Genomic DNA, 24886 nt, shown 5'->3' on the forward strand with positions numbered 1-24886 from the left:
AATCTCAATTTTAGCACGAGTGGCCCCTAAGTGAACTGCAAGATGAGAATCTTACCTTGAACAACCTCAACGATACAGTCTGAGAATGAAAACCAACCAACTGACCTGAAGAACACTATCCTTTGGAATGACAGGCCTCTTGAAGGGTTTTAACTGCCCTCTCCAACTTACTGGCTATCTCTGGTCTAGACCAGAGCAAATGCACAAAGGACAAACTATTTACTTTTCACAACATGACTGTCAGGGTAAGAAGTAATCTAAACAAAGTTTTGTTTTTGTTTTAAATCAAGGTTAGAAAGACTACCTTTACTCCCAAAAGTTCTGGCTAAAACAGGTGTTCTAAAGAGTTCTGAAGTACTCAGCCTCTCTCTCTCCACCACTAAGTAAATGAAGTTTATCTATATTCAGGAACTCACGCAGGGTTTAACACAAATCCTGGGGCTGTGACATAAGTGCACAACTAAGTTTGCCTGGAGGATCAGGAAAAGTTTTATAATTTAGAAGTGTTCGTTAAGATCTCTAAGACAAGAAAGCAGACAAGTGCTACAAAACACTATAGGAGTTCAGGAGAAAGTAGAAGGAGAAGCTTGGAAAATTAAGTATAGCTTCAACAGGCAGAAATAGGTGAGGTGCCTTTCCCACATCAGAGGCACTGGGGATCTTTGTAAAAATGCCAATTCCTGAGCCCCAGCCTCAATCAAACTCTTGGGGTAAAGTGTGAAACTGGCATTTAGCAAGCTCCTTTGGTGACTGGGAGGCTCATTAAAGTTTGAAAGTTGCTGAGACTGAGGTAGGAAAACGTCCAGACAGATTTGAGAGGTAGTTGATATTTAGGTACAATCATTTCATTTTACATATAATCGTTAACATCTTTATATGTTAAGAAATATACTTCTAATCCACCTTTTTAAATGGCTGACGAATATTTTATTATATGAATGCACTACCATTTAGTCAATTCTCTATTGTTAGGTGTCCAATGATAAGTAATTTTATGTAAACTATAGCACGTTCACTAAAATTACGTACAGAATTTATAACATTAAAATATTTTATAATGTGGAAAAAGAATGCAAAATTATATAATCACAACCATGTTAAACAGACTTTCTATTAAAAACCTATAGCTTCGTAGCATATAAAGCCTTAAATAATGGATGAGGCCAGGTGTGGTGACTCATGCCTGTAATCCCAGTGCTTTGGGAGGCTGAGGTGGGAGGATCACTTGAGGCCAGGAGTTTGAGACCAGCCTGGGCAACACAGTATGATGCCATCTCTACAAAAACTTTAAAAATTAGCTGGGTGTGGTGGCATATGTCTGTAATCCTAGCTACACACTGTAACATTCTCCCCAGGGCCTGAAAGCTTAAGAAGATGAATAACTCCTCCCTTCTCAAGCCCAGTTCCAAGGCGCAAGGTCACTTGCATCAGCATCGTGCCTCAGCAAGACACCAGAAGCAGGAAGACAGCCAGCAGGAAGACACCTACCCTGGCCGGAAGACATGTACCCCTGAAGATCGAGAAACAGGCCATCCAGGTACAACATGGCAGTTACGTCAGACTAGGACACTTCCTGTTTATAGGAGACTATAAAACCTTTGCCGTGTCCTCACTTGGGGCTGACGCCATTTTAGGCCTCAGCCGCGTGCACCTAGGCACTCATTAAAACAGCATGTTGCTCCACACCGCCTCCTGTTGTCTGTTGGCGCGCCCTCGGGGTTCCAACCAATACAACAACCTTAGGCTCAGGAAGCTGAGGTGCAAGGATCCCTTGATCCCAGGAGTTAGAGGTTACAGTGAATCATGATTGTACCACTGCACTGCAGCCTGGGACACAGCGAGACCTATCTCTTAAAAAATTAATAATAATAACGAATGCATCCCAACAGGATTGAAAATGGTACACTGTCAGGGATAAGAGACTAAATGATAGGATGATAAAGCCAAGTAATTATTTTCACCTTTCTATCTTTCCAGTTTTTTAAATTAAAAAGAAAAATACCAAACCCTACCATTCAAAAGTGCAGATACTATGTGCCAGGCACTCTGCTAAGCACTTTATGTTATTTGATCTTCACAATACCTGTGAGGTGTGTAATAGCCACAATGTATAGTTGAGGAAACTTAAGTGGCAGAACAAGGGTTCAAATCCAAGTCTGTCTGATTCCAAAATCTGTGCTCTTCTGAGGATCTAAGCCTGCCTCAATGTCCCTGAAAGTACTAAACAGGCCAAAGTCAACCCCACTCTGGGGAAAAAGTTCCCAGCAGTTCTTTCAGCATCGTGTTGCTGTGGTTTGCACCTGGGGCAAGACTGGGCTTTCTTCCTGGCTATGACTGATTACAGAACAAGACACCTGAATCCAAGGCTACCCTACTGGGACATTCCACCTTGGGTGTTAATGTCACAACTCCATCAGACTATCTCTGTGTGGAGAGTCTCAATGGGACATGCCTAGGGAGAAGCAGAGACCTTGGGTGGCCCAGTCACTGGGACAAAGCCGCAGTGATGTGAAGCACATTCCAGTTTTTCTTGAGGCTTGTTGTGTGTTTGGTCTGATACATAAAGTTCTGGTACACAGAATAACAGATCAGCTGGTTTCCCAGGCTTGCATGTTTCTCTGTGTATCCTTACAAGTCACCTTTGACCTAAGTCCAAGCTTGAGAGAGTTTCCTCAATGAACTGAGTTTCAGTTTCTTCCTTGTAAGTGGGAATAACAGCCCTATTGGCAAGGCTGCTGTAAGGCCGCACTGTAGTGTGAGTTCCTTTTATCTTCCCTAATAATGATCCAAAGATCTGACATCAATTTCACGTATGCACATTCCCACTATACCCCACACACAAGAAGTTGATCACATACAGCACGCAAAACCCACATTAAATAATGAGTGAATCCCCAGAAGAGTTGAAAATCACATATTATTTAGTCAGTTTAAACACACAGTCCCCAAGTTCACACGCCCTCTGTATTTGAAGGAGAGGAAGAGGTACCTGGCTAAGTGGTTTATTACAAACAAAACAAATGGAGGTTAACAAACAAAACAGAGACAAAAGGCATGGGTGAGCTTTCCAGACTAGCTATGCTTGCATTTTATTATTCACAGCTCAAAGCATTTTATGTATATTCACTCATTTAACCCTAACAGCCACAAATGGTAGATATAGGGTTATCCTTTCATACACAATTCAACAGTCCTTGGGAACTTCATAAGGCAGAGGTTCTCAAAGTGTGGTCGCGGGACCAAGAGTATGAGTATCACCTGGGAACTGGTTAGAACCGCACATCCTTGCATTCCACCCTAGACGTGCTGAAATAGAAACTCTGGGGTTGGGGAGCAGTAATCTGTGTGTGTGTGTGTGTGTGTGTGTGTGTGTGTGTGTGTGTGTGTTTTGAGGCAGAGTCTCGCTTTGTTGCTTTGTCCCCCCAGGCTGGAGTGCAGTAGAGCAATCACGGCCCACTGCAGCTGCCACTTCCTGGGTTCAAACAACTCTCATGCCTCAGTCTCCAGAGTAGCTGGGACTACAGATGTGCGCCACCACGGCCAACTAATTTTTGTATTTTTAATAGAGATGGGGTTTCACCATGTTGGCCAGGCTGGTCTCGAACTCCTGACCTCAAGTGATCTGCCCACCTCGGCCTCCCAAAGTGTTGGCATTACAGGTGTGAGCCACTTCATGCGGCTGGAAATCTGTGTTTTAATAAGCTCTCCAGGTGATTCCCAGTCGCCTGAAAGCTTAAGAACCACTGTAACAAAGGACAAGACTGGGTAGTCTATCCATGGAGTCCCTGCTGTGTTCTTAACCACTATGCTGTACTGCTAATCACCTCAGAGATGGAAAATGGAAAACATCGAAGAAAAAAAAAAGAAAAACAAAAGAAATGTAAGTGTGTGAAGCAAGCTTGCTGTGTACTGGCTTCTGCTGTTGAGGTTATTGTCTGTCTCCCCTCTGGGAAGAATTAGAAATGGAAGGAGGTAGTCGAGAGGCACGATGAGGATGGTTTGAGAATTGATGGCTATTGTTTGCTGCCTCGGTTTTGTTTGATTAGCTGATACATCCCAAATTGCTCTCCACTTAAGGACTACAGGTGAGCCTTAGTCACTTTGCTCCAGAGCTGTGGAATCTGGAGTAGCTGCACTTCTGGGATCAGGCTGTTAGGTGTTCTCCCTCCACTCAGTTTGAATGCTAGTCAGCAAATAGGCTAAGAAAGTAGGGTAGGTAGGCCAGGCGTGGTGGCTCACACCTGTAATCCCAGCACCTTGGGAGGCCAAGGCAGGCAGATCACTTGAGGTTGAGAGTTCGAGACCAGTCTGATAACATGGTGAAAGCCCGTCTACTAAAAATACAAAATTAGCTGGGCGTGGTGGTACATGCCTGTAATCCCAGCTACTTGGTAGGCTGAGGCTGGAGAATCCCTTGAACCCAGGAGGCAGAGGTTGCACCGTTGCACTTCAGCTTGGGCAACAAGAGCAAAACTCTGTCTCAAAACAAACAAAAAAAACAAAAAGAAAGTAGGGTAGGCATGTTCTCACGCATAAGTGGGAGTTGAACAATGAGAACACATGGACACAGGGAGGGGAACATCACACACTGGGGCCTGTTGGAGGGTTGGGGGGCATGGGGAGGGAGAGCATTAGGACAAATACCTAATGCATGCAGGGCTTAAAACCTAGATGATGGGTTGATAAGGTGCAGCAAACTCCCATGGCACATGTATACCTATGTCACAAACCTGCTTGTTCTGCACATGTATCCCATAACTTAAAGTAAAATTTAAAAAAAAAATTGACACAAAAAAAAAAAAAAAAAAAGAAAGAAAGAAAAAAGGAAGTAGGGTGGCTAGAGTGGCAAGGGAAGGAAAGACATGGACACCATACACACCCTGTCTCTGGGACATGCACCTTTTTTCATGGCAAACCACCCTGCACACACTGGGGTTTCTGCAGAGTTTCCAGTTTAGGCCAGTCCACATAAACACTCAGTCTGTTTCTGAACTTGCAAAGCTGAGAGCCTGTCAGATGCGATGCCCTCTAGCCCGCCCCAGGTCAGCCACAGGATCCCAGTAAAGCTTAACTGTCATATTCTGCATAGCGGGCTGGGAATTCCTGACTTTGTTTATGGACAGGGGAATCTGTCAAGGAAGGGTCTCAGGGAGTCAGGTGATCCAGGGGTCTTGTGCTGCTGTGATCAGAGTAAGTGCTCTATTCTGCTCTGAAGTAATGAAGGGGCTGGGCTGTTTCTTCTGCCTAGGTCAATTCTAAAATCTACTTAGAACCATGAGTTTTGCAGTTCAGTTTAATATGGGAGTGAGAGGAACACAGGAGGCTTCCCTGTTCAGGCATCCCAAAATGGAACGAGAAATAGGCAGGCATTTGACTCCAACTTCTGCTGCACTGGAATTTCCCATTGCACAGATTCTGGTGTGGGGTCTAAAATGAGGCCACCTGCTGTGTGAGTGTAACCCTGGGCCTTGTGGAGGTTGTGGGACTCAGCAGTCCCCAGGGATTCTGCATGGATCTGGGAACTATGTCCCCTGCACTTTTCTCTCTGGCCCACCTCTTTGGGCCCAGCATTCCTGGCTCTTCTAACTGATCGCCTGGACAAGGAAGCTTTACTCAGTGGAGTATGCTAACCCTGCGATGGCACTCTGAGGGTAGGGTGTGGAGCGCTGGTTGTTACCAGGGACTACCTCATGCTTACCAGTGTTCACAGCTGTCTTTTGATCCACCCCACCCCTTGGCTGCACCACCACCACCACTGCCACCATATACACCCTAGTCACTCTCTAATCCTGTGTCATCTTTCTTCACAACTTTTTCATTCTTTGAGATTGTATATTTGTTTATCTATATAGTGTCTGTCTCAACCGAAATGTAACCCACAAGGGCATTGCCTGTTGTGTTCACCATTTTGTTTAGGTTGCTGGTTTTGTTCACTGCTAACCTAACAGTGCCTGACACATAGTAGGTTTCAATTAGCATCTATTGTAACATTTCAAAAATTATTGGTGTATCTCCAGGACTGCTTTTTATTGATAAATATTGGCACATAACATCCAGATCCAGATTCTTCCCCTAGGTATTCAGGGTCCTCGATCACCTGCCCTCCCCCTGAATTTCCCACTACCTGCCACCACAAATATGCCTGCAGAAGTACCCAAGGCACCCTAGTACCCAAGGCACAGCCCCACCTTCTTTATGTTGTTTTAGCCTAAAATGACTTCAATGGATTTTCTGCCTTTTAAAATCCTCTGAGTCCCACAGAATCCTGGTTCTAAGAAGTGTCCCCAGACTGCTCTGACTCACCTGGGTTTTTCTCTCTCCAGAATATTTCTATCAAGTGGCATCCTAAGAATTGTCACTGTGAAGCATTCTGCCTTGAAGTTAGTTTTCTAAGGGTGTCACAGCCGGGCATGGCGGCTCACGCCTGTAATCCCAGCACTTTGGAAGGCCGAGGAGGACAGATCACTTGAGGTCAGGAGTTTGAGACCAGCCTGGGTAACACGGTGAAACTCTGTCTCTACTAAAAATACAAAAATGAGCTGGGCATGGTAGTGTGCGTAACCCAGCTACTTGGGAGGCTGAGGCATGAGAATCACTTGAACCTGGGATGTGGAGGTTGCAGTGAGCCAAGATCATGCCGCTACACTCCAGCCTAGGTGACAGAGTGAGACTCAGTCTCAAAAAAAAAAAAAAGGTTTCATGTGGCTAAGTCTTGATTTCATAACAATATTATCATATTTTCCTTTTGCTCCCCTACTGTGTCTACCAGGTAAATCATGGCCATTCCCCAAGGCCCAGGTCACCTTCTTAGTAAAGACCTTGGTGGTGGGCTGTACTATTGGTGGCCCAACATCTGGTGCCCTGATGAACTCAGGCATACCATGTGACCTGCTCTGTCCAGTGAAATGTGGACAGAAATTATATGTACCACTTCTGGGCAGAGCTGTAAGGGCTGATGCCTGATTTGCCATCTCTTTTCCCTCTGACACAAGACAGGCAATGATTGGATAGAGGGTGCTCTGTCAGCTTTGGTCCTGGAGGGAAGGTGACAGGGAGCAGAGTCACAACTGTTCAATAACGGACATATGAGTGAGATCTACATCTTTATTTTTCTGTTACAAGCCATAGCAATTTGTGGGTCTTCTATTTCTGCAGTATAGTCCAGCCCTTTTCATATGACACTGCTTCCATAACCAACCCAAACCAAAATGACTTTCCCTCTAGTGAATGTTCATTATACTTACTGCTGATACCTGTGCTTTTTCAGACAGGGGTTCCAGAACCATAAAATTTTGTGGAAGTGACCCAGAAGTAAAGAAAGCTTAGAAAATATGTTTTAGGCCAGACAAGGTGGCTCACACCTGTAATCCCAGCACTTTGGGAGGCCGAGGCAGGTGGATCATTTGAGGTCAGGAGTTCTCTGCAAAAAGTACAAAAATTAGCTGGATGTGGTGGTGTGCAGTCAAGACACTCATTTATATTTCTGACATCACTTTCACACTTTGACAAAATGAAGTCCAAATGAAAGCATGTTGTTGAGTAAACTTTCCTTTGTTTGGGTGATTGATCAAATATGAACTGGATCCCATGGCTCTAACTGCTTTTCCTTCAATGACTCCCCATGGCATTGAGATGGCACCTGATCCCCTCAGCATGCACACCAGACCTCTTGGGATCTGTCTTCTTCCTGCCTTGGGTTTCCCACCCCAATCCCATATACCAGGCCCTAGCCATTCTTCATTATGTGTAGTTCCCAAAGGAGGTAACTCCCTGCCTTGACACCTTTAATACCTGCTCTTTCTTCTGCACGGATTGTCCTTAGCCCACCCCATCAAAGCGGCCAACCTCCCCTTGCCTTTTCAAGGCTCAGCTAAAAGCCTCCTGATCCTTCTGCTCAGCCCCATCCCCTACCACCCTAAGTTAGATGCTTCCTTTGAACTTTCATAGATAGTACCCCTGCAACCCCTCTCCTATCACTTATTGAAACCAAAGGTTTTCCTGCAAGCAAAGGATTGTGTATCTCTGTGTTTGCAAAATCCTAATGTAGTGTCTGGCGTATACTTAGCCAATGATTGATAAATGTTTGCTGAGTGAATGGATGATTGGATAAATTAACAAACAAACCTGAGGAAGTTCACTTGGAGTCCGAGTCACCCCTGGTCCAGAGATTAGAGGAAACTGTTTTCCAGTATTGATGGAAAAGTCCGTGGCTAGTCTATGAGGTGCCATCTTGGGTGGGCTCTGGAAAGAACCCAATTTTCTAGATCAAATCAAGAGTCGATGGACCTGCCTGGAATACTTCCATACAAGAAAGTGCCAAGATCCAAACCAAATGTCTGGCTTCAAGTTAGATTCTTCCAACATTATGGGAAGATACAGTTTCACTTGCTTACACGTTCATCTCCATAGCATTAAAGTTTTGATATTATACCCAAGAAATGTAGATGTTAAGTTCCATTTCATTTCTTTCCGAATAGGTGAATGGGGAGGTTTGGGAATTTCAGTTCCTAAATTAGGGATAGTTGCTTTTTTAATTGGAAAAAAAAAAAAAAAAGAGGAAAAATCTGAAGCTGCATTGAGTTGCAATACATTTTCTTTCTTTTTCTTAAAGACAGTCAAGACTCCCAGAGAAACAGAACAGCCTGTCTCATTAATCACTAACCATCAACAAAAACAGGAAGACTGTAGGAAATTCCTCTGCCGTTCTCCTCTTGCAACTCCACCTTCTCTATTCCTCCCACTCCATTCCCAGGTCAGAGGCTCATAAACCTGTCCCGCTTCCTCTAAACATTTTAATTTTTAACCTATAAATTATAAGACATTTTTAAGAATGGAGTTTAAAAAACTGGACATAATTATCATGCCCCAATCATTAAAATTTTTCTATGTTCCCCTCTAGGGTTCCCCCCCCCCCCCCCCCCCGCCTTCATATAGATACAGGAAACTTGTTTTTAAATCCCCAAAGTGAAAACCTCTAGGGGCCTCATACTATAAAAAGCTGAGAACTTCCCTTTTTGGTCCCTTGGGGAAGAGGTCAAACATAATCAGATCATCTTTTTGGAGGGCAATTCAGCTATAATAAGAGCGAGATCAAGCATTATGTTAAAGTACAAATGAATACTTAAAGAGATTTCTTGGCCAAGGTGGGCAGATCACAAGGTCAGAAGTTCAAGACCAGCCTGGCCAATATGGTGAAACACCATTTCTACTAAAGATACAAAAAATTAGCCAGGCATGGTGATGTGTGCCTGTAATCCCAGCTACTCAGGAGGCTGGGGCAGGAGAATCGCTTGAATCTGGGAGGTGGACATTGCAGTGAGTGGAGACTGCGCCATTGTACTCCAGCCTGGGCGACAGGGCAAGACTCCATTTCAAAAAAAAAAAAAAAAAAAAGGCACAATAATTACAACTAGCACTATACATTTATTGTCCATTTGAAGTTTCTCTTTTTACAGTATGTCAGGGACATTCTGCTTCAGTGTTCAGGTTTTGTTTCTTCCTGCCCTATTGGTCTCATTCTGTCAGCCAGGCAGGAATGCAGTGGTGCAATCATGGCTCACTATAGCCTTGACCTCCCAGGGCTCAAGTCAATCTCCCACCTTAGCCTCCTGAGTAGCTGGGACTACAAGCATGAGCCACTATGCCTGGCTAATTTTTGTATTTTTTTTTTTGTAGAGACGGGGTTTTGCCATGTTGTCTAGGCTGGTCTCGAAATCCTGAGCTCAAGCGATCCACTCACTTCAGCCTCCCAATGTGTTACAGGCAAGAGCCACTGTGCCTGGCCTGGTGTTCTTATTTGTTATGAGTGCCTGCAGGTGTCACAGAGCTGTAATTTAAGAAGAGGTTAATTCAGATCCCTTTTGACCCCAGAAAAGACAGTTTGTTGGAGGTCTGCACAGCCATATTGTCTATTTATTGCTACCATAATAACTCATCCTTTAGTGGCAAGGAATAATGGCAATTAATTTACTAGTTTCCCCATAAGCTATTCTGGAGAAGAAAGGCTTTTCTTGCATTCATCCTACTTTCTGAGTTTTACCCTAAAAAGCTCTCATTCTAAAGTGAAGCAAGTGAGAGTCCACAGTGAAGGATGCTCAGCTCCCAATAGCAGGAGAGGCTTTGAAGTTACCAAAATTAGTTTCCCTAACCGAGACATTTGGTGAATCAACAAAGGTGGACTACTTCTCACTAGTACCACTGTTTTGAGATTTAAATCTCAAAAATAGATCAGTAGTTTACTAAAGACATCAAAACAGGTATTTGAGCAGCACATCATCTGCCTGAACACAGCATGTGAGATGAGATGATATGTAGTATCCTCTTCAGAGCATCTGACATAGTGATGAAACGTGCAGGTTCCACAGTCAAAGTGTCAGGGCTAAAACCCAGTTCTGTCACTTACTAGCCATGTGGTATTGGGCAAATTGCTTAATCCCTCTAAATGAGTCAGTTTCCTTATCCATATTGTGGGATTAACAGTACTTACCCTCATGGGGTTGTTGCGCTGTCTCATTTAATTCTAACAAGCTTTAAAAATAGTGCCAGAAACACTGTAAGCATGTGTTTGTTTGAGGGCCTCAGGTGTACAAATTGACTGATGACAAACTACTGGCCCTAGCAGAGGACGTAGTATCAGACCAATTAAAGACAAATTTTGAATATAAACAGTGTACGTAACATAGGGATAGACTGCCAACTTGTTATGCCGAGAGACGGCAGAAATGTATGCGCTAGAAGATCTGCACATCAGGTCAAACAGACCCACACTCACTGAAGTTAAAAAGAAAACTGAAGTGTGGATTCAGAAAGTGGAAGGGGCTATTTTGAAAGAACATGTCCTTCAGAATGTATTAGCACGACAACTGTCACAAACATTCACACCACCAAGCATCAGGTAAATTACCTTCTCAACTCCAAGGACTGAATCTCATTCAGAATTCGCAGGCCCTAATAGCAGAGAACAGTGCTGAACTGGGAAGTCGCATGTTGCCATGAGGGCAGGGCAGGAAGCCAAGTCACTTCTGTTAACTGTGTTGAATCATTAACCATAAACACATCTTCCACAACATTTTCTTACATGGCCTGTTTCCAAAATTATTGAGGACATCACATAGATTTTGACTATCTCAATGTTAATGAGACTGGAAAGCATGTTAAGAATTTCCAGTCTGGTTCTGTCATGGAGAGACTCCAACTCATCACTGTAAGAGGGCAAGCCAAGAGCTTGTTGTAGACAAGGAAATGGTTCATTAGGAATCAACCAATGACATAAAATTGGTTCAATACGAATCGGTCAATGCCAACAAAAGGCAGGGGAACTGTCCTAGATACCTGTCATCACACATTTGTCCAAACCCCTAGAATGTATAACACCAAGAGTGGATCATAGTCCTAATGTAAACTATGTATGTACTTTGGGTGGTAACAATGCTTCAGTGTAGGTTTATTGGTTGTAACAAATGTACCACTCTGGTGGGGGATATTGATCATGGAGAAGCTATGCACGTGTGGGGATAGGGACAAGGGGTATGTGGGAAATCTCTGTACCTTCCTCTCAATTTTTGCTTTAGATAATTTTTTATTTTGGGTACTGGTTCTTGGGTTTTTCAAAGTAAATATTTATATTTGTATTGACTTTGCCACAGTAGGTACAGCAAATTTGCCCTAAAACTGCTCTAGGAAAATAAAGTCTTTAAAAAAAAAGCTGGTGAGGAGGGGGAAACGTTTGAAAAAGGTAAAGGTAAGAAACTATGCTCCCAAGCACTGGCTCCTGCAGCTTGTAAGGGTGGGATTTAGGAGCCAGAGAGGTCAGGGTTGTTCACCTGAAAGGTGAAGCCACCTGGAGGGAGAATGGAAGTCCCAAGGTGAGGAATCCATAGGCTGCTTCCCCCTGATGAAAACACAGAGCTATACTAACCATATTAGAAAGGGGTTAAGAAATTAGTATGTAAACTCTCCAAAACCTGGTCAAACACACTAGCTTTATTAAATCTCTCTATTTGGAAAAAAATTATTTGAAAATTTTTATTACAACTAGCAAAGCTATAAAAACAGTTCAAAATCATACGATTTATGGGATCATTGAGACTTCTGGTGACTCAGTCATTCATCTAGCAAAGGCCAAGTGATTAACATAAGAATAAGGAGTCAGTACGGTTTGAGTGTTGGGCAAGTTTAATCATAACCTCCATGTCTTCCTCAGGACGGACTTTGGATGGAGTAAAGGGGAAGGGATATAAATGTTTGGACTTATTCAGTCTCAGATCACCACTCCCCTTCAGTCTCTGGGTAGAACAGAGCAAGTAGCAGGAATATTACAGGAGAAGAAGAGGAGAGAGGAGAGAGAAGGGGAGAGGAGAGGGGATGGCACAGGGGCTGAGAAGGAGAGTATCAGAAAGAGGTACCTGCGTGTCACCCAGCCTGGGAATGCCAACTGAGGAGCTCTACTTTACTTAATATGCATCAATGCAGGACCAGACATGTGTTGCTTTAAGAATCCTTTCAATTTATCCTTTAACAAAATCATAACACATACTTGATAACAAGCTTGAGAAGCTACAAGACAATCACTCAACTTCTTTCCAAGGACTGGTAAATATGAGATTTGTTTACCTTTTTGTTTCTATTAATTTTTAAGATAGCCAAGAAGAATATGAGCATACTATGATTCTACATAATTTAAACTATGAGTGGGTACTAATTTCTGTAGCAAGGTACCATGGGAAATTTGCTGTACCTGCTGTTGCAAAGTCAATACAAATATAAATACGTTACTTTAAAAAAAAACCCAAGAACTAGTACCCAAGTATTCCACACATTGAAATACCCTGCCTCAAGAAATTATCAACAGATTTCTTTAGCTTATCAAAGCACCTGGCAATGATGCTCTCAGCAGACCCATTAACAATGATCACTAATTAAGGGGCATAACAAGGGGATCTGCTCTAGTAGAAATCTCTATTAGTTTTGGACTTTTCCAGTGTTTCACTGAGATTTGGGGTATTAGGATAGCAGAGGGGTGGCATATTTAAATGATGTTGTAATCATGGAATCAGAGGAAAAACGCAAAGATTTCGGGAAATCATACCTGCTTAAAATACTGATATTTTACATAATATCCAAAGTGTTTTATCATTTAATCCTCAACAGAAACACCATGAGATAAGTAAGGCAGGTATTATTATTTTACAAATGAGGAGATGGGCTCAGACAGCCTGGGCTTTGAACTGAGTTTTTGTTTGTTTTACTCTAAGGTTAATGTCTCTCCAATGTAAGACAGACCTTCTATTACTACCTCAGAGGCAACTGATGTTTACTTTTCTTAGAATAAAGAACTTGAGACATCTCACTCCCAAAATAAAGTAAGAGCTTCATCTCCCTTGTCCCTCTCCCCACCCTACAAAAGTGACAAAAAGTCACTATTAACAAGTTGCTTCTCCAATAGATGAGCATTATTTAGACTCATCGTTGAGAAGATGCTTTCTGGAAGTTGTAAGTTTATTTTCTTTTGTATCTATAAAAGCTTTGAGACCTTAACTGCCTACAATGTTATTGTTAACAAACATTGTTAACAAAGTCAATGTTACTTTGTTAACATCAAGTAGGCCTACATGCTCACAAAGAAACTTGAACCTATTATGGGAGTTGGTAAATTTCTCAAGCTGTGCATTTACAGTTGGCTGATCACATGTTTTTCCTGGTTTGAAGACAGTAGCTAATAAAGCATCTTTTTTCCCTTTGAACCATTGGAAGTCTCAGTCAATAATGCCTCTTACAACGTGAAACTGTAGCTTATGTTCAATATATTCAAAGGACCTGGTCGGGCTGCGGCTCGCCCGTAATCCCAGCACTTGGGAGCCCAGAATTCGCGACCACCAGGTCAGAGATCGAGACCATCCTGGCTGACACGGTGAAACCGCTCTACTAAACACAAAACCAGCTGGCGAGGTATGGCGCCTGTAGTCCCAGCTACTCGGGAGGCTGAGGCAGGAGAATGGCTGTGAACCCGGAGGTGGAGCTTGCATTGAGCTGAGATCCAGCCACTGCACTCCAGCCTGGGCGATAGATGCAGACCGCCTCAAAAAAAAAAAAAAAAAAAAAAAATATATATATATATATATATATATATATATATATATATATATATATATATATTTTCAAGACCAACACAGCCCAAGGCCTTGAACTGTTTAAGAGTAGGCCTAAGATTAATGGCACCGGCCACTGAACATTTCAACAAAATCTCCCAAGTCCAACTCTTTGGCTTCGACAAACTGTATAATTCACTTGCATCTCAGATTAGCGCCTACCTTAAAATGTAAGTTGAGAAATGCCCATTTCAGAAGGAGCATGAAGAAATGAAGCTGTTAATAAGCCATTTGAGTTTACCCAACCATTAAATCACATCTTATCTTGATCTTAGTTTGTATATTTTAAATTAATAATTTATGCTCTGCCAGTTTCACAAAGGACATGAGACAGCTTGGTCACACGGCACATTGCTAACTGGCAAACTCTTCTCAAGAAAGAATGGGCCAAGTGCCATATTCAGAGGCCTAGAACTGATTTCATGCACATAAATATACAAGTCAGGCCTCCCTCCTTCTGTCTCTCCTTCCCTCCATCCGTCCCTCCCTCCCTCCCTCCTTTTCTCTCATTCTTTCTTTCTTTTGACTGGGTCTTGCTGTTTTGCCCAGGCTGGAATGCAGTGCTGTGAACATGGCTTACTGCAGCCTAGAGTTCCTGGGCTCAGGTGATCCTCCTGCCTTGCCCTCCCATGTAGCTGGGACCACAGGCATGCGTCACTATACCTGGCTAATGTTTTGTAGAGACTGGGTCTCACTTTGTTGCCCAAGCTGGTCCCAAACTCCTGGTTTCAAGCAATCCCCCACCTTGGCCCCCCAAAGCACTGGGATTACGGGCGTGGACCACCAAGCTTGGCAAGTCAGGTCTCTTGAAAAGAATCTACTTTTCCACAGGCTGTGACACAGAAACCTTGGTAGAAAGTCCAAATAATTATAAGAAGCCATTCCAGAGACACCCTTGACTATAACAGATACCTTCTCATAATGGATCGATGTATCCCTAGCTCATCTCAAGTCTGCTGGGACAATCACAACTCTGTGCCCATCGTTTGCAGTACATGGTGGCCAGCTTTGTCCTTTCTGACAATGTGCATCTATTTACTTCAATTGAGATTGAGAAATCTGTAGACACGGATCTTACTCAAGTTACTTCATTTTTACCACAGAGTCAAATAGTTGGGCTTCAGGATGAGGCAGATTCTTAGGGGAAGATGTCAACAAGATTCGCCAAGGTTTTCACATTGCTCAATACATCAGCAATGCTGAACAACAGAATTGCTAATACTTTCAGATATGCCCAACCACCATTCAGAATTAGATGAGCTCTTGAAGACCAACCATAAGGGTACTGTTCAAGCCACTCTCTCCATTTAACACACAGGGAGGTGGGCACAAGATCACACGACAGAGGCCCAGTGAGAAAGCAGAGGCAGTTGGAACCACAGCCTGGCACGTGGGTGGAAGGGGAAGAAGAGAGAGGGGAGGATGCTCACAGTGATTCAGTCATACTTGAATGACTCCTATCTAATGAACATAAACCTAAGTAGAATAGAGCCAGGCCTGGCATTTTTAAACTGTGCATTAACATATAGAAACGTGGGTTTTTTGGGGGGATGGAGTTTCATTCTTGTCACCCACACCGGAGTGCAATGGTGTGATCTCAGCTCACTGCAACCTCCACCTCCTGGATTCAAGCGATTCTCCTGCCTCAGTCTCCCGACTAGCTGGAATTACAGGCACGCACCACCACGCCTGGCTAATTTTTGTATTTTTAGTAGAGACGGGGGTTTCACCATGCTGGCCAGGCTGGTCTCGAACTCCTGATCTCAGGTGATCCACCCGCCTCAGCCTCCCAAAGTACTGGGATTACAGGTGTGAACCACCATACCTGGCCAAAATACAGAAACATTTTAAAATATTTCTCATGATATGCATGAGAAGGATTCAGATAAATCTTTTCTCTCTCTCTCTCTCTCTTTTTTTTAAAAACAGGGTCTCACTCTGTCACCCAGACTACAGTGCAGTGGTGTGATCTCAGCTCACCACTGCCTCCACCTCCTGGGCTCAAAGAATCCTACCACATCAGCCTCCTGAGTAGCTGGGACTACAGGCACACACCACCATACCCAGCTAATTTTTGTATTTTTTGTAGAGACAGGGTCTCGCTATGCTGCCCAGGCTGGTCTTGAACTCCTGGGCTCAAGTGATCCACTCGCCTTACCCTTCCAAAGTGCTAGGATTCCAAGTGTGAGCCACTGTACCTGGCTCACAGAAATCTTGTTGTAGTTATTTTATATAGTGTTTTTGCATTTTTGTGCATTAAAAAAATCATGGATACATGTAAGATATAGCCTTGTTTCTTGGTGAGTAGGTCTATGTGAACCTACCCACAAAGGCAGAGGGAGCTAAGAGGTTTAAGAAAGAGGCTGATAAATCCAGTTCCTCAGAAAAAAACGTTTAATAGGGACTTACAAATAGAAGCAATGTATTGGGCTGCTCCAGAAAGTGAGCCCCTGTGTCCACCCACCAGAAATGATCCTTTACATAGCAAGTGTTTAGAATAAAGACAGCTGGTCATGTCTCAGATCCTCCTGGGAAACACTGGTGACCACTGGGGAAGTCAGATAAGCATGTTTATGAGGGGTTATCTGTGCCACAGGCATTGTTTCTTGGCCTTGTTGCAGGAACACCTTGGCATGCAGGACTCAAGCATTGGTCATCATGGCGGTTTTGCTTCAAAATGGTGTTACCCTTGCAGTGCACCAGGCTGTTTTCCCACCATCCCGATGTGTGAGCTTAGTCATTCTCAAGTCATTCTTTTGCTCTGCTTAGAGAGTCCTATTGATGCCCAGAACTAAGCACATCAACAGCAGACCAGGTCTGTAGCTTTGCTATGTTCTTACAGGTATGTCTTCAGATGACCTGCAGCAGAATTACCTGAGGTATCTGGAAAAAATGCAAACTCGTGGGTTCCATCCAGAACAGGAATCTTGAGGCGTGAGTTCAGGAGTCTGCATTTTTCACAAATACCTCAGCTGACTCTAATTCACACCATGAAGAACACACTCTTTAGTGAAATAACAATATACATAGGATACTGTACATTGAACCAGTACAATGAATACATGGAATACAATATGCAGAGAAAGCTATATGCTCAAGAGCTCACTCTGGATTTTTTTTTTTTTTTTTTTTTTTGAGACGAAGTCTCACTCTGTCACCCAGGCTGGAGTGCAGTGGCACGATCTTGGTTCACTGCAGCCTCTGTCTCCTGGGTTTAAGTGATTCTCTCCTGAGTCGCTGGGATTACAGGTACCTGCCATCACACCTGGCTAATTGTTTTGTATTTTGAGTAGAGACAGGGTTTCACCAAGCTGGTCTTGAACTCCTGACTTCAAGTGATCTGCCCGCCTCAGCCTCCCAAAGTGCTGGGATTACAGGCGCCACTGTGGATTTTCATAAACTAAACACAAACTTGTGTAGACAGCAACCTCAAAGCACCCTTGTGCCTATTTCCAGGCATTGTCCCCCGTGGTAGGTCCATGCACACTGTTGTGTAAATGTAAATCATTCATTCTCAGGACTGCATAGTATTCCGTCAGGGAATGTGAACCAAATTAAGAACCCTGCCTTCCAGAATTAAGCCTAAACAGAGCAAATCCCTGCATGAACACAGCACATGTTATACCTGAAGGACGCTTCTCCATTTTTGACCCCATGGCTAACGTTTGCCAGGAACTACAGAGCTCACACTGTGACTGAGGTCAGAGGGCTGGGCGAGAGTGCTGCTTGCACCAGAGCAGTGGCTCTGTTGTTCGACTTTAAAGAGGCTCCTTCTAGCATGGTCTGATAACCAGTGAGGTGTATCTTTTCCTAACACAGGTTTTTCAACCCTGCCTCATGAAGGCTCATCAGAGTATAATTCTTTCCTGAACACTGCAGTTGCTGAAATAGCCAATTTGGAGGCAACATTATTAGGGTGATTCTGCGAACCTGAAGCTAGACAACTTGAGTCCAAATCCCAATGCTGCCACTGCTTGTGGAATTATGTTTAACTCTCTGGAGCCTCAGTTTCCTCATGTGTAAAAGGAGGCTTATAATTGTACCTCATAGGGTTGTCACAAGCAGTGAAGAGCCACTTAGAACAACATGCACAGTAAGCAAACATATGTGTTTGACAGATGCACTGGAACTTCGGAACTCATGAGTGCAAACAGACACTAAGGGGTCATATGGTTTTTATGCCAAGGGAAGAAAGGTAGTGCAGTGATTTGGGGCAGGTTAGCCCAGCAGCTCCCACTCCACCTGCCTTTAAAGAATCATCTATAGAAGGTTTGCACATTTGTACCCATATTTCTGCCACACAAGATTCTCTTTCTGGAATCAAAAAAGTGTTAATTGACATGCCTACACATAGTCATCCACTTTTGCTAACCTTCGCTAGCCAGAATGAAAATTCATCATTAATCCAGGGCTGAGTTGGTTATTTATTTATTTATGAGATGGAATCTCACTCTGTTGCCCAAGCTGGAGTGCAGTGGCACAATCTGGGTTCACTGCAACCTCTGCCTCCACGATTTAAGTGATTCTCCTGCCTCAGCTTCCCAAGTAGCTGGGATTACAGGCTCCTGCCACCACGCCCGACTAATTTTTGTATTTTTAGTAGAGACGAGGTTTCACCATGTTGGCCGGGCTGGTCATGAACTCCTGACAGGTGATTGGCCCACCTTGGCCTCCCGAAGTAGTGGGAGTACAGGCGTCAGCCACTGCACCAGCCTGGGTTATTTTTAAATGGGTTATTATCTCAAACTCATTTTTGTACCAGATGAGGGATTAAACATTCTATTACAAGTAGAAACACTAAAGAATGCCTTCCGCTATTCATTCTGGCTTGTCTTCTAGTTCTTGCAAAGCTGTGACATTTCATGTATTTTATGTATTTCCTAAGGTGCTGTAGCTACCAGGATACAAGGCCAGTCCAGGGCTACTCTTTCTGCTCTGTCTCTACCTACAGCCATTATGACCTGAATCTACTCCACAGGACACAGCTTTTTTTTTTTTTTTTCCCATCGCTTTCTCTTTTCTCTGGAGGTATCTGCTAAAATTGCAAGCTCCTGGGCCCACCCAGAATGGATATCCACTTTTTGAGTGTCTCTTCAAACTCCTCATGGCTCTTTCTGTTTACCAAAGTCATACATACTTTTTAAAAATTTGAGCACTCAAAAATATATACTATCAGACATGAAATCTATCTACATACCACTCTATTCCCCAAAATAGATTCCAGATGGAGTTAGGTGCTAAATGTAAAAACTAAAACCATAAAAATATTGAAAAAGGTATAGAATATATTTATGACCTTGGGGGAAAGAGGGCCTTTTTAAGTGAGGCATGGAACATACAAGCATAAAGAAAAGGACTGATGAATATGACCTCATAAAAATTAAAAACTTCTGTAAGGCCAAAGATACTGAAAACGAAGCTTAAAAGACAAGCCACAGAAGAGGTGAAAATATTTGCCACACATATAACAAAGCATGAATAAATAGAAAAACAGGCAAATGGCACGAGGAGATAGAAATGACCAAGAGAGTCGAACAGAAGTCCCACAGAGGCAGGGGTTTGTGTTTGTTCCTCTGGGGCGGTACCTCAATGTTGATTTCATGATGAATTAATGTGAAAACATGTTCATTCTGATTTTCAATCATGTAAATGCAACTAATTGTTAATTAGAGATAGGTTCCCACTCTGTCACCCAGGCTAGAGTATAGTGGTGGGACCATGGCCCTGGGTTCAAGCAATCATCCAGCCTCGGTGTCCTGGGTAGCTGGAACGACAGGAATGCACCATCATGCCTGGCTAGTTTTTAAAAATTTTCTGTAGAGATGGGGTCTTGCTATGTTGCTGAAGCTAGTCTTGAACTCCTGGCCCTGGCCTCAAACAATCCTCCCATCTCGGCCTCCTAAGTCGCTGGAACTGTAGGTGTGTACCACCATGCTCAGTGAAAATGCAACTTAAAATGGAGATTTTTTTTTTTCACCCATTAGAATGGAAAAAAAATTAGTGTTGTTTAGGATGTGGGGAAATGTACATACTCATGTGGGACTGGGAGTGTAAATAATACATCTTCTTGTAGGGTAATCTGTCAGTATCCATCAAGCGCAAAAACGCATGTACTTTTTATGCACACATATGTTTATTGTGGCACTATTCACAATAGCAAAGACTTGGAACCAACCCAAATGTCCATCAATGATAGACTGGATTAAGAAAATGTGGCACACATACACCATGGAATACTATGCAGCCATAAAAAAGGATGAGTTCATTTCCTTTGCAGGGGCATGGATGAAGCTGGAAACTGTCATTTTCAGCAAACTATCACAAGATCAGAAAACCAAACACTACATGTTCTCACTCATAAGTGGGAGTTGAACAGTGAGAACACATGGACACAGGGAGGGAAATATCACACACTCGGGTCTGTCGGGGGGTAGGGGGCTAGGGCAGGGATAATATTAGGAGAAATACTTAATGTAGGTGATGGGTTGACGGGTGTAGCAAACCACCATGGCACGTGTATACCTATGTAACAAACATGCACGTTCTGCACATGTAACCTAGAACTTAAAGTATATATCTATCTATAAGTATATATCTATCTATAAAAGAAGAAGAAGAGGAAGAGGAAGAAGAAGAAGAAGAGGAAGAGCATCAATGAAAGAAAGAAACTTGGGGGGAAAATGCATGTACTTTTTGATTTAGCAATGCCTACCTTGGGAAATGAAGGAGCTAATGCGCTTGTTTAACGGTATCTATTGCAGCATTCTTTGAAATATCTAAAAGTTATAAGTGACCTAAAGAATTATCAATATGGAAATGATTAAATAAAGTAAGATAAAATTATACCACAGAATAGTTTGAAACAGTTAAAAAAATGAGGTATCTCTATATGTACTAACCTCTAACACAACACATGTAAGGGAAAAAGCCAAGTTGCATAATGACATTTACAAGAGTGTTACTTATAAGACAAAACTGTAGACGTGTGTATACAGCGTATGGAAATGCACATCAACTTTTTTTTACTTCACAATATATTCTGGACATCTTCCCATGTCAAAACATATAAATCTACCTAATTCTTTAAAAAAGGTTGCAAAATACTCCATTGACTGGGTTTGGCATAATCTGACCAATTCTCTATGGATGAATGTATGGGTTTAAAAAAATATCTTTATTGAGACATAACTTGCATACTATACAATCTACTCATTTAAAGTATACAATTCACTAGTTTCTTAAACTATTATTTTTTTAAAAAAATGGCAAAACACATACAATAAAATCTGTTATTTAACCATTCTAAGTGTACAACTCAGTGGCATTAACTGGATGACTGTATCATTTCATTTTTTTACTCTTATAAGAAACACTGCAAATACAATGCCGTATATCCTCATATATACTTTGTGCAAATGATTCCATAAGATAGAAAGCTCTCATTTGTGATGGCCCAGTGATAAAGAGTGATAAAAACGGGTTGGTCTTTTCCCTAAGATAACTACATTATCATTAAATATGATTTTTAAACCTGTAAAATACACGGAGGATTTTCCCAAGCAAATTTAGAAGTTGAAAAAAAACCCCTCATTTTTCTCTGTTCATTCACCTTCTCGAATATATAACCATAAGCTAATTAAAGTAAAGGATGATTTGCTATACAGCATCTGGGCATAAACATGATAGATGTCAATGAAATATGTTATTTGGTATCTGACTTTAACCCGAGTCTTTTTTGCCAGACATACCACAAGCAGTTGGATCTTATGCAGAAAGACACGGCTTCAACATTACTTCAGGTTTCCTAATCTGGACCTCAGAGTCTCCTTGGAGAGTGACCTCTGGCAATTCATTTAATCCTAGGGCCTCAGGTTCCTTTTCTATAAAATAGAGGGTCTGTCCAGGATGCTGTAACTTGTATGGCCCAGGTCCCAAAGTGTGCTGGCAGGAACAAGGTCAGCCCAAACTGCAGCTGTGGTTGGAGCCAAGCTCTCTAGACTTGAAGCTCCAGTCCTGAATCTACCAGGTACTTGCTTTGTGGCCTTGGGCAAGTTGCTTAACCACTGGCAAGTCAGTCTCTAAAGCTGTAAATTGGTATTTACCTCATAGGGTGTTGTGTAGATTCACTGAGATACAAGCAGGAACATTGCCTAGCCCTGTGCCTGGCATCAAAGATGCCCTCCATAAACAGTAGTTTGAGGGTTTTACACACAAAGCATACGGCAGGGCCACACTTCAAGGCTGCCAAATATCACAGTTTATGTAATAGCAGTAAGAATAGCATATACTTCTATAGCACTTATGTGCCAATCATATTCTGAGTACTGTATATTTATTAACTTATTTAGCCCTGTCAACAACCTATGAGGTAGAACTATTATTTCTATTTTACAAAATAGGAAATAGGCACAGATAGGGTAAGACAGTAGTTCAAGATCACAGCTACTGAATAGCAGAACCAGGATTTGAACCCAGGCAATCTGTGTTCTTCGGGCTCTGTGTTCTCAACCATTATTAAACAGTCTTATTATAGTGTTACAGGTCTTTTAAAGTTTGTCTAATAGGTTTTCTGGTTTTTGCTAGAAAGCCCCACAAAGGGGAAAAAATAAACTGTCGTCTTCTTATTATTATTTTGAGACGGAGTTTCGCACTTGTTGCCAAGGTTGGAGTGCAATAGCATGATCTCAGCTCACTGCAACCTCCACCTCCCAGGTTCAAGCAATTCTCCTGCCTCAGCCTCCCAAGTAGCTGGGATTACAGGCATGCACCACCACACTCAGCTAATTTTGTATTTTTAGTAGAGATGGGGCTTCACCAAGTTGGCCAGGCTGCTTGAACTCCTGACCTCAGGTGATCTGCCTGCCTCGGCCTCCCAAAGTGCTAGGATGACAGGTGTGAGCCACCATGCCTGCCTGTCTCATTATTGCTTATAAATATTTGTACGTTTGTGGGTATGGGCATAAATGGGGAATTCTTCCCTATTCTGATAGCTCCTCAATTTCAATGCCTGATACCAATATCTTTTTCATACTGAGTTTTAAAAAATTAAGATGACTTTGCCAAACACTTCATTTGGACCCTACCGTCTAACTTAGAAACCTATATTTAAAATGACTGCCAGATGATAACTTGGTATAAGGGCTGTGCAAAAAGAGGGAGTATAAGAAAAGGCATTATTAAACTTCTCGTTGGTCACTTATGACCTCTAAGGTCACACCATGACCTACGAGCCCACTGAGTTTTGGAACTCAAACTCCAGGAGAGTTGCCTTCTCATACAGGCACACTCTACTCCTTTAACTTATTCTATTTCCCTAGAGTTTCCCCCTCAGAATTGAATGGTTTCTCACTAGACTGCATGTAGCTTTATAGCAGCTCATAATTTGTCCCTTAGAGGAAATACAGTTTGGACCGCTGACTGAGCAAGCCTCAGAGTTTTGGCAGCCTGGGATTCTGTTAAATTAGCAGATGTAAAAGCTTATTTTGTTTTCCTCCATTAATACACTTCTATCTCCATCTCCAGCACACAGGGAAAAGCCTTCCCCTCTGCAGCAATCAGGATCCCAGTGGTGAGGACTGATGTAGTTGCTTGCATGACCCGATCACTTCACTCCCAGGATGCACAGGAGCTGGGGCTGCTATGGACAGGGTCAAGTGTCCCTACATGGCACCAAGATCTCCTCCCAGATGTTAAGGATGCTGCGTTAGATGCTGTCCTGCCAATCAGCCTTGTTGTTGTGTAGTATACCGTCTTCCTCCAGGGGTGCTGCAGTCCTAGCACCTGAGGTATCTCAGTCTGTGCTCACTGGAAAGTCCAAAGTTCCTGATGACCAGATTCTGCCCCCTACTGTCCCCTACCCTCTCATTCACCTTGTCCCTCAATGAAGTCTGAATCTCAGCTGTGAAGAAGGAGGCTCCCAAGTACAGGCAAATCAATAGAAGTAGTTAAGGGTTTCTGGGCATTTTGAGATAGAGTAACTCTGCCCAGAGCATAGTAAGGATGTGGGTGTGGGGAGGGTCAACAGTGGGATCTTTTGCCTAACCCAACACCCACGTGATCTACCAAGATACTCTGTTGCTTACACAACTCCCAGTATTTGGCTTGATATGTAGAATATATTTAATATTTTCTAACAGATGCAATTTTGATCAGTTTCAGAGGCCTCTGAACCTTTGCAAAGGATCACGTGTACATCAACTAGAATACTACACTCCCAAGGATGGGGACTCAAACTCCTTGGCACCCTGAGAGAGCCTAGCACATTCACCTGCTGAGGGCACATCCTCGGTTTATTCTTGCAAAGGTTCCTGGTCAATGCGGCAGACTTCAGGCTACTCACTGCTGGTAGTGGAACCTTTATTCCTATAAAATCCCACATGGAAACCCAATGTAAAAAGTTAATCCATCTTGGCATTTGTTTTCCAGAGTATGATGGTAACAACTCCTATGAGGATGCGAGGAATTACATCAAGAGCCAGTTCCTTGACCTCAGTACGTAAAAAGATATCAAAAGAATCTACAGTCACATGACCTGTGTTACAGATACATAGAATGTCAAATTTGTGTTTGATGCAGCTACAGATATTATTATCAAAGAAAACCTCAAGGACTGCAGCCTCTTCAAATCCTCACCATTCCATTCCTCAGGTATAAATTCTAGAAACAGGCTTGGAATCTGGGTAATTACAAACAGAAAATTATAGTCAATATACCATGGCATGAAGAATGAATCCATTCTT

General features: G+C 42.7%; 1 protein-coding gene and 1 non-coding gene across 2 annotated transcripts in view; one reads left to right on the forward strand and one right to left on the reverse strand.

Moving 5' to 3' along the window:
• The window catches only part of CPM (carboxypeptidase M), a 76641-nt gene that overhangs the window by 34321 nt on the left and 17434 nt on the right, over positions 1-24886 (reverse strand). The gene's annotated exons all lie outside the window — the stretch shown is intronic.
• LOC116269029 lies at positions 22678-22739 on the forward strand. The gene has a single exon (XR_004176349.1). It is a non-coding gene; the product is annotated as a U7 small nuclear RNA (small nuclear RNA).

The sequence above is a fragment of the Papio anubis genome, chromosome 9 (assembly GCF_008728515.1).
Source record: "Papio anubis isolate 15944 chromosome 9, Panubis1.0, whole genome shotgun sequence".
NCBI lineage: Eukaryota > Metazoa > Chordata > Mammalia > Primates > Cercopithecidae > Papio > Papio anubis.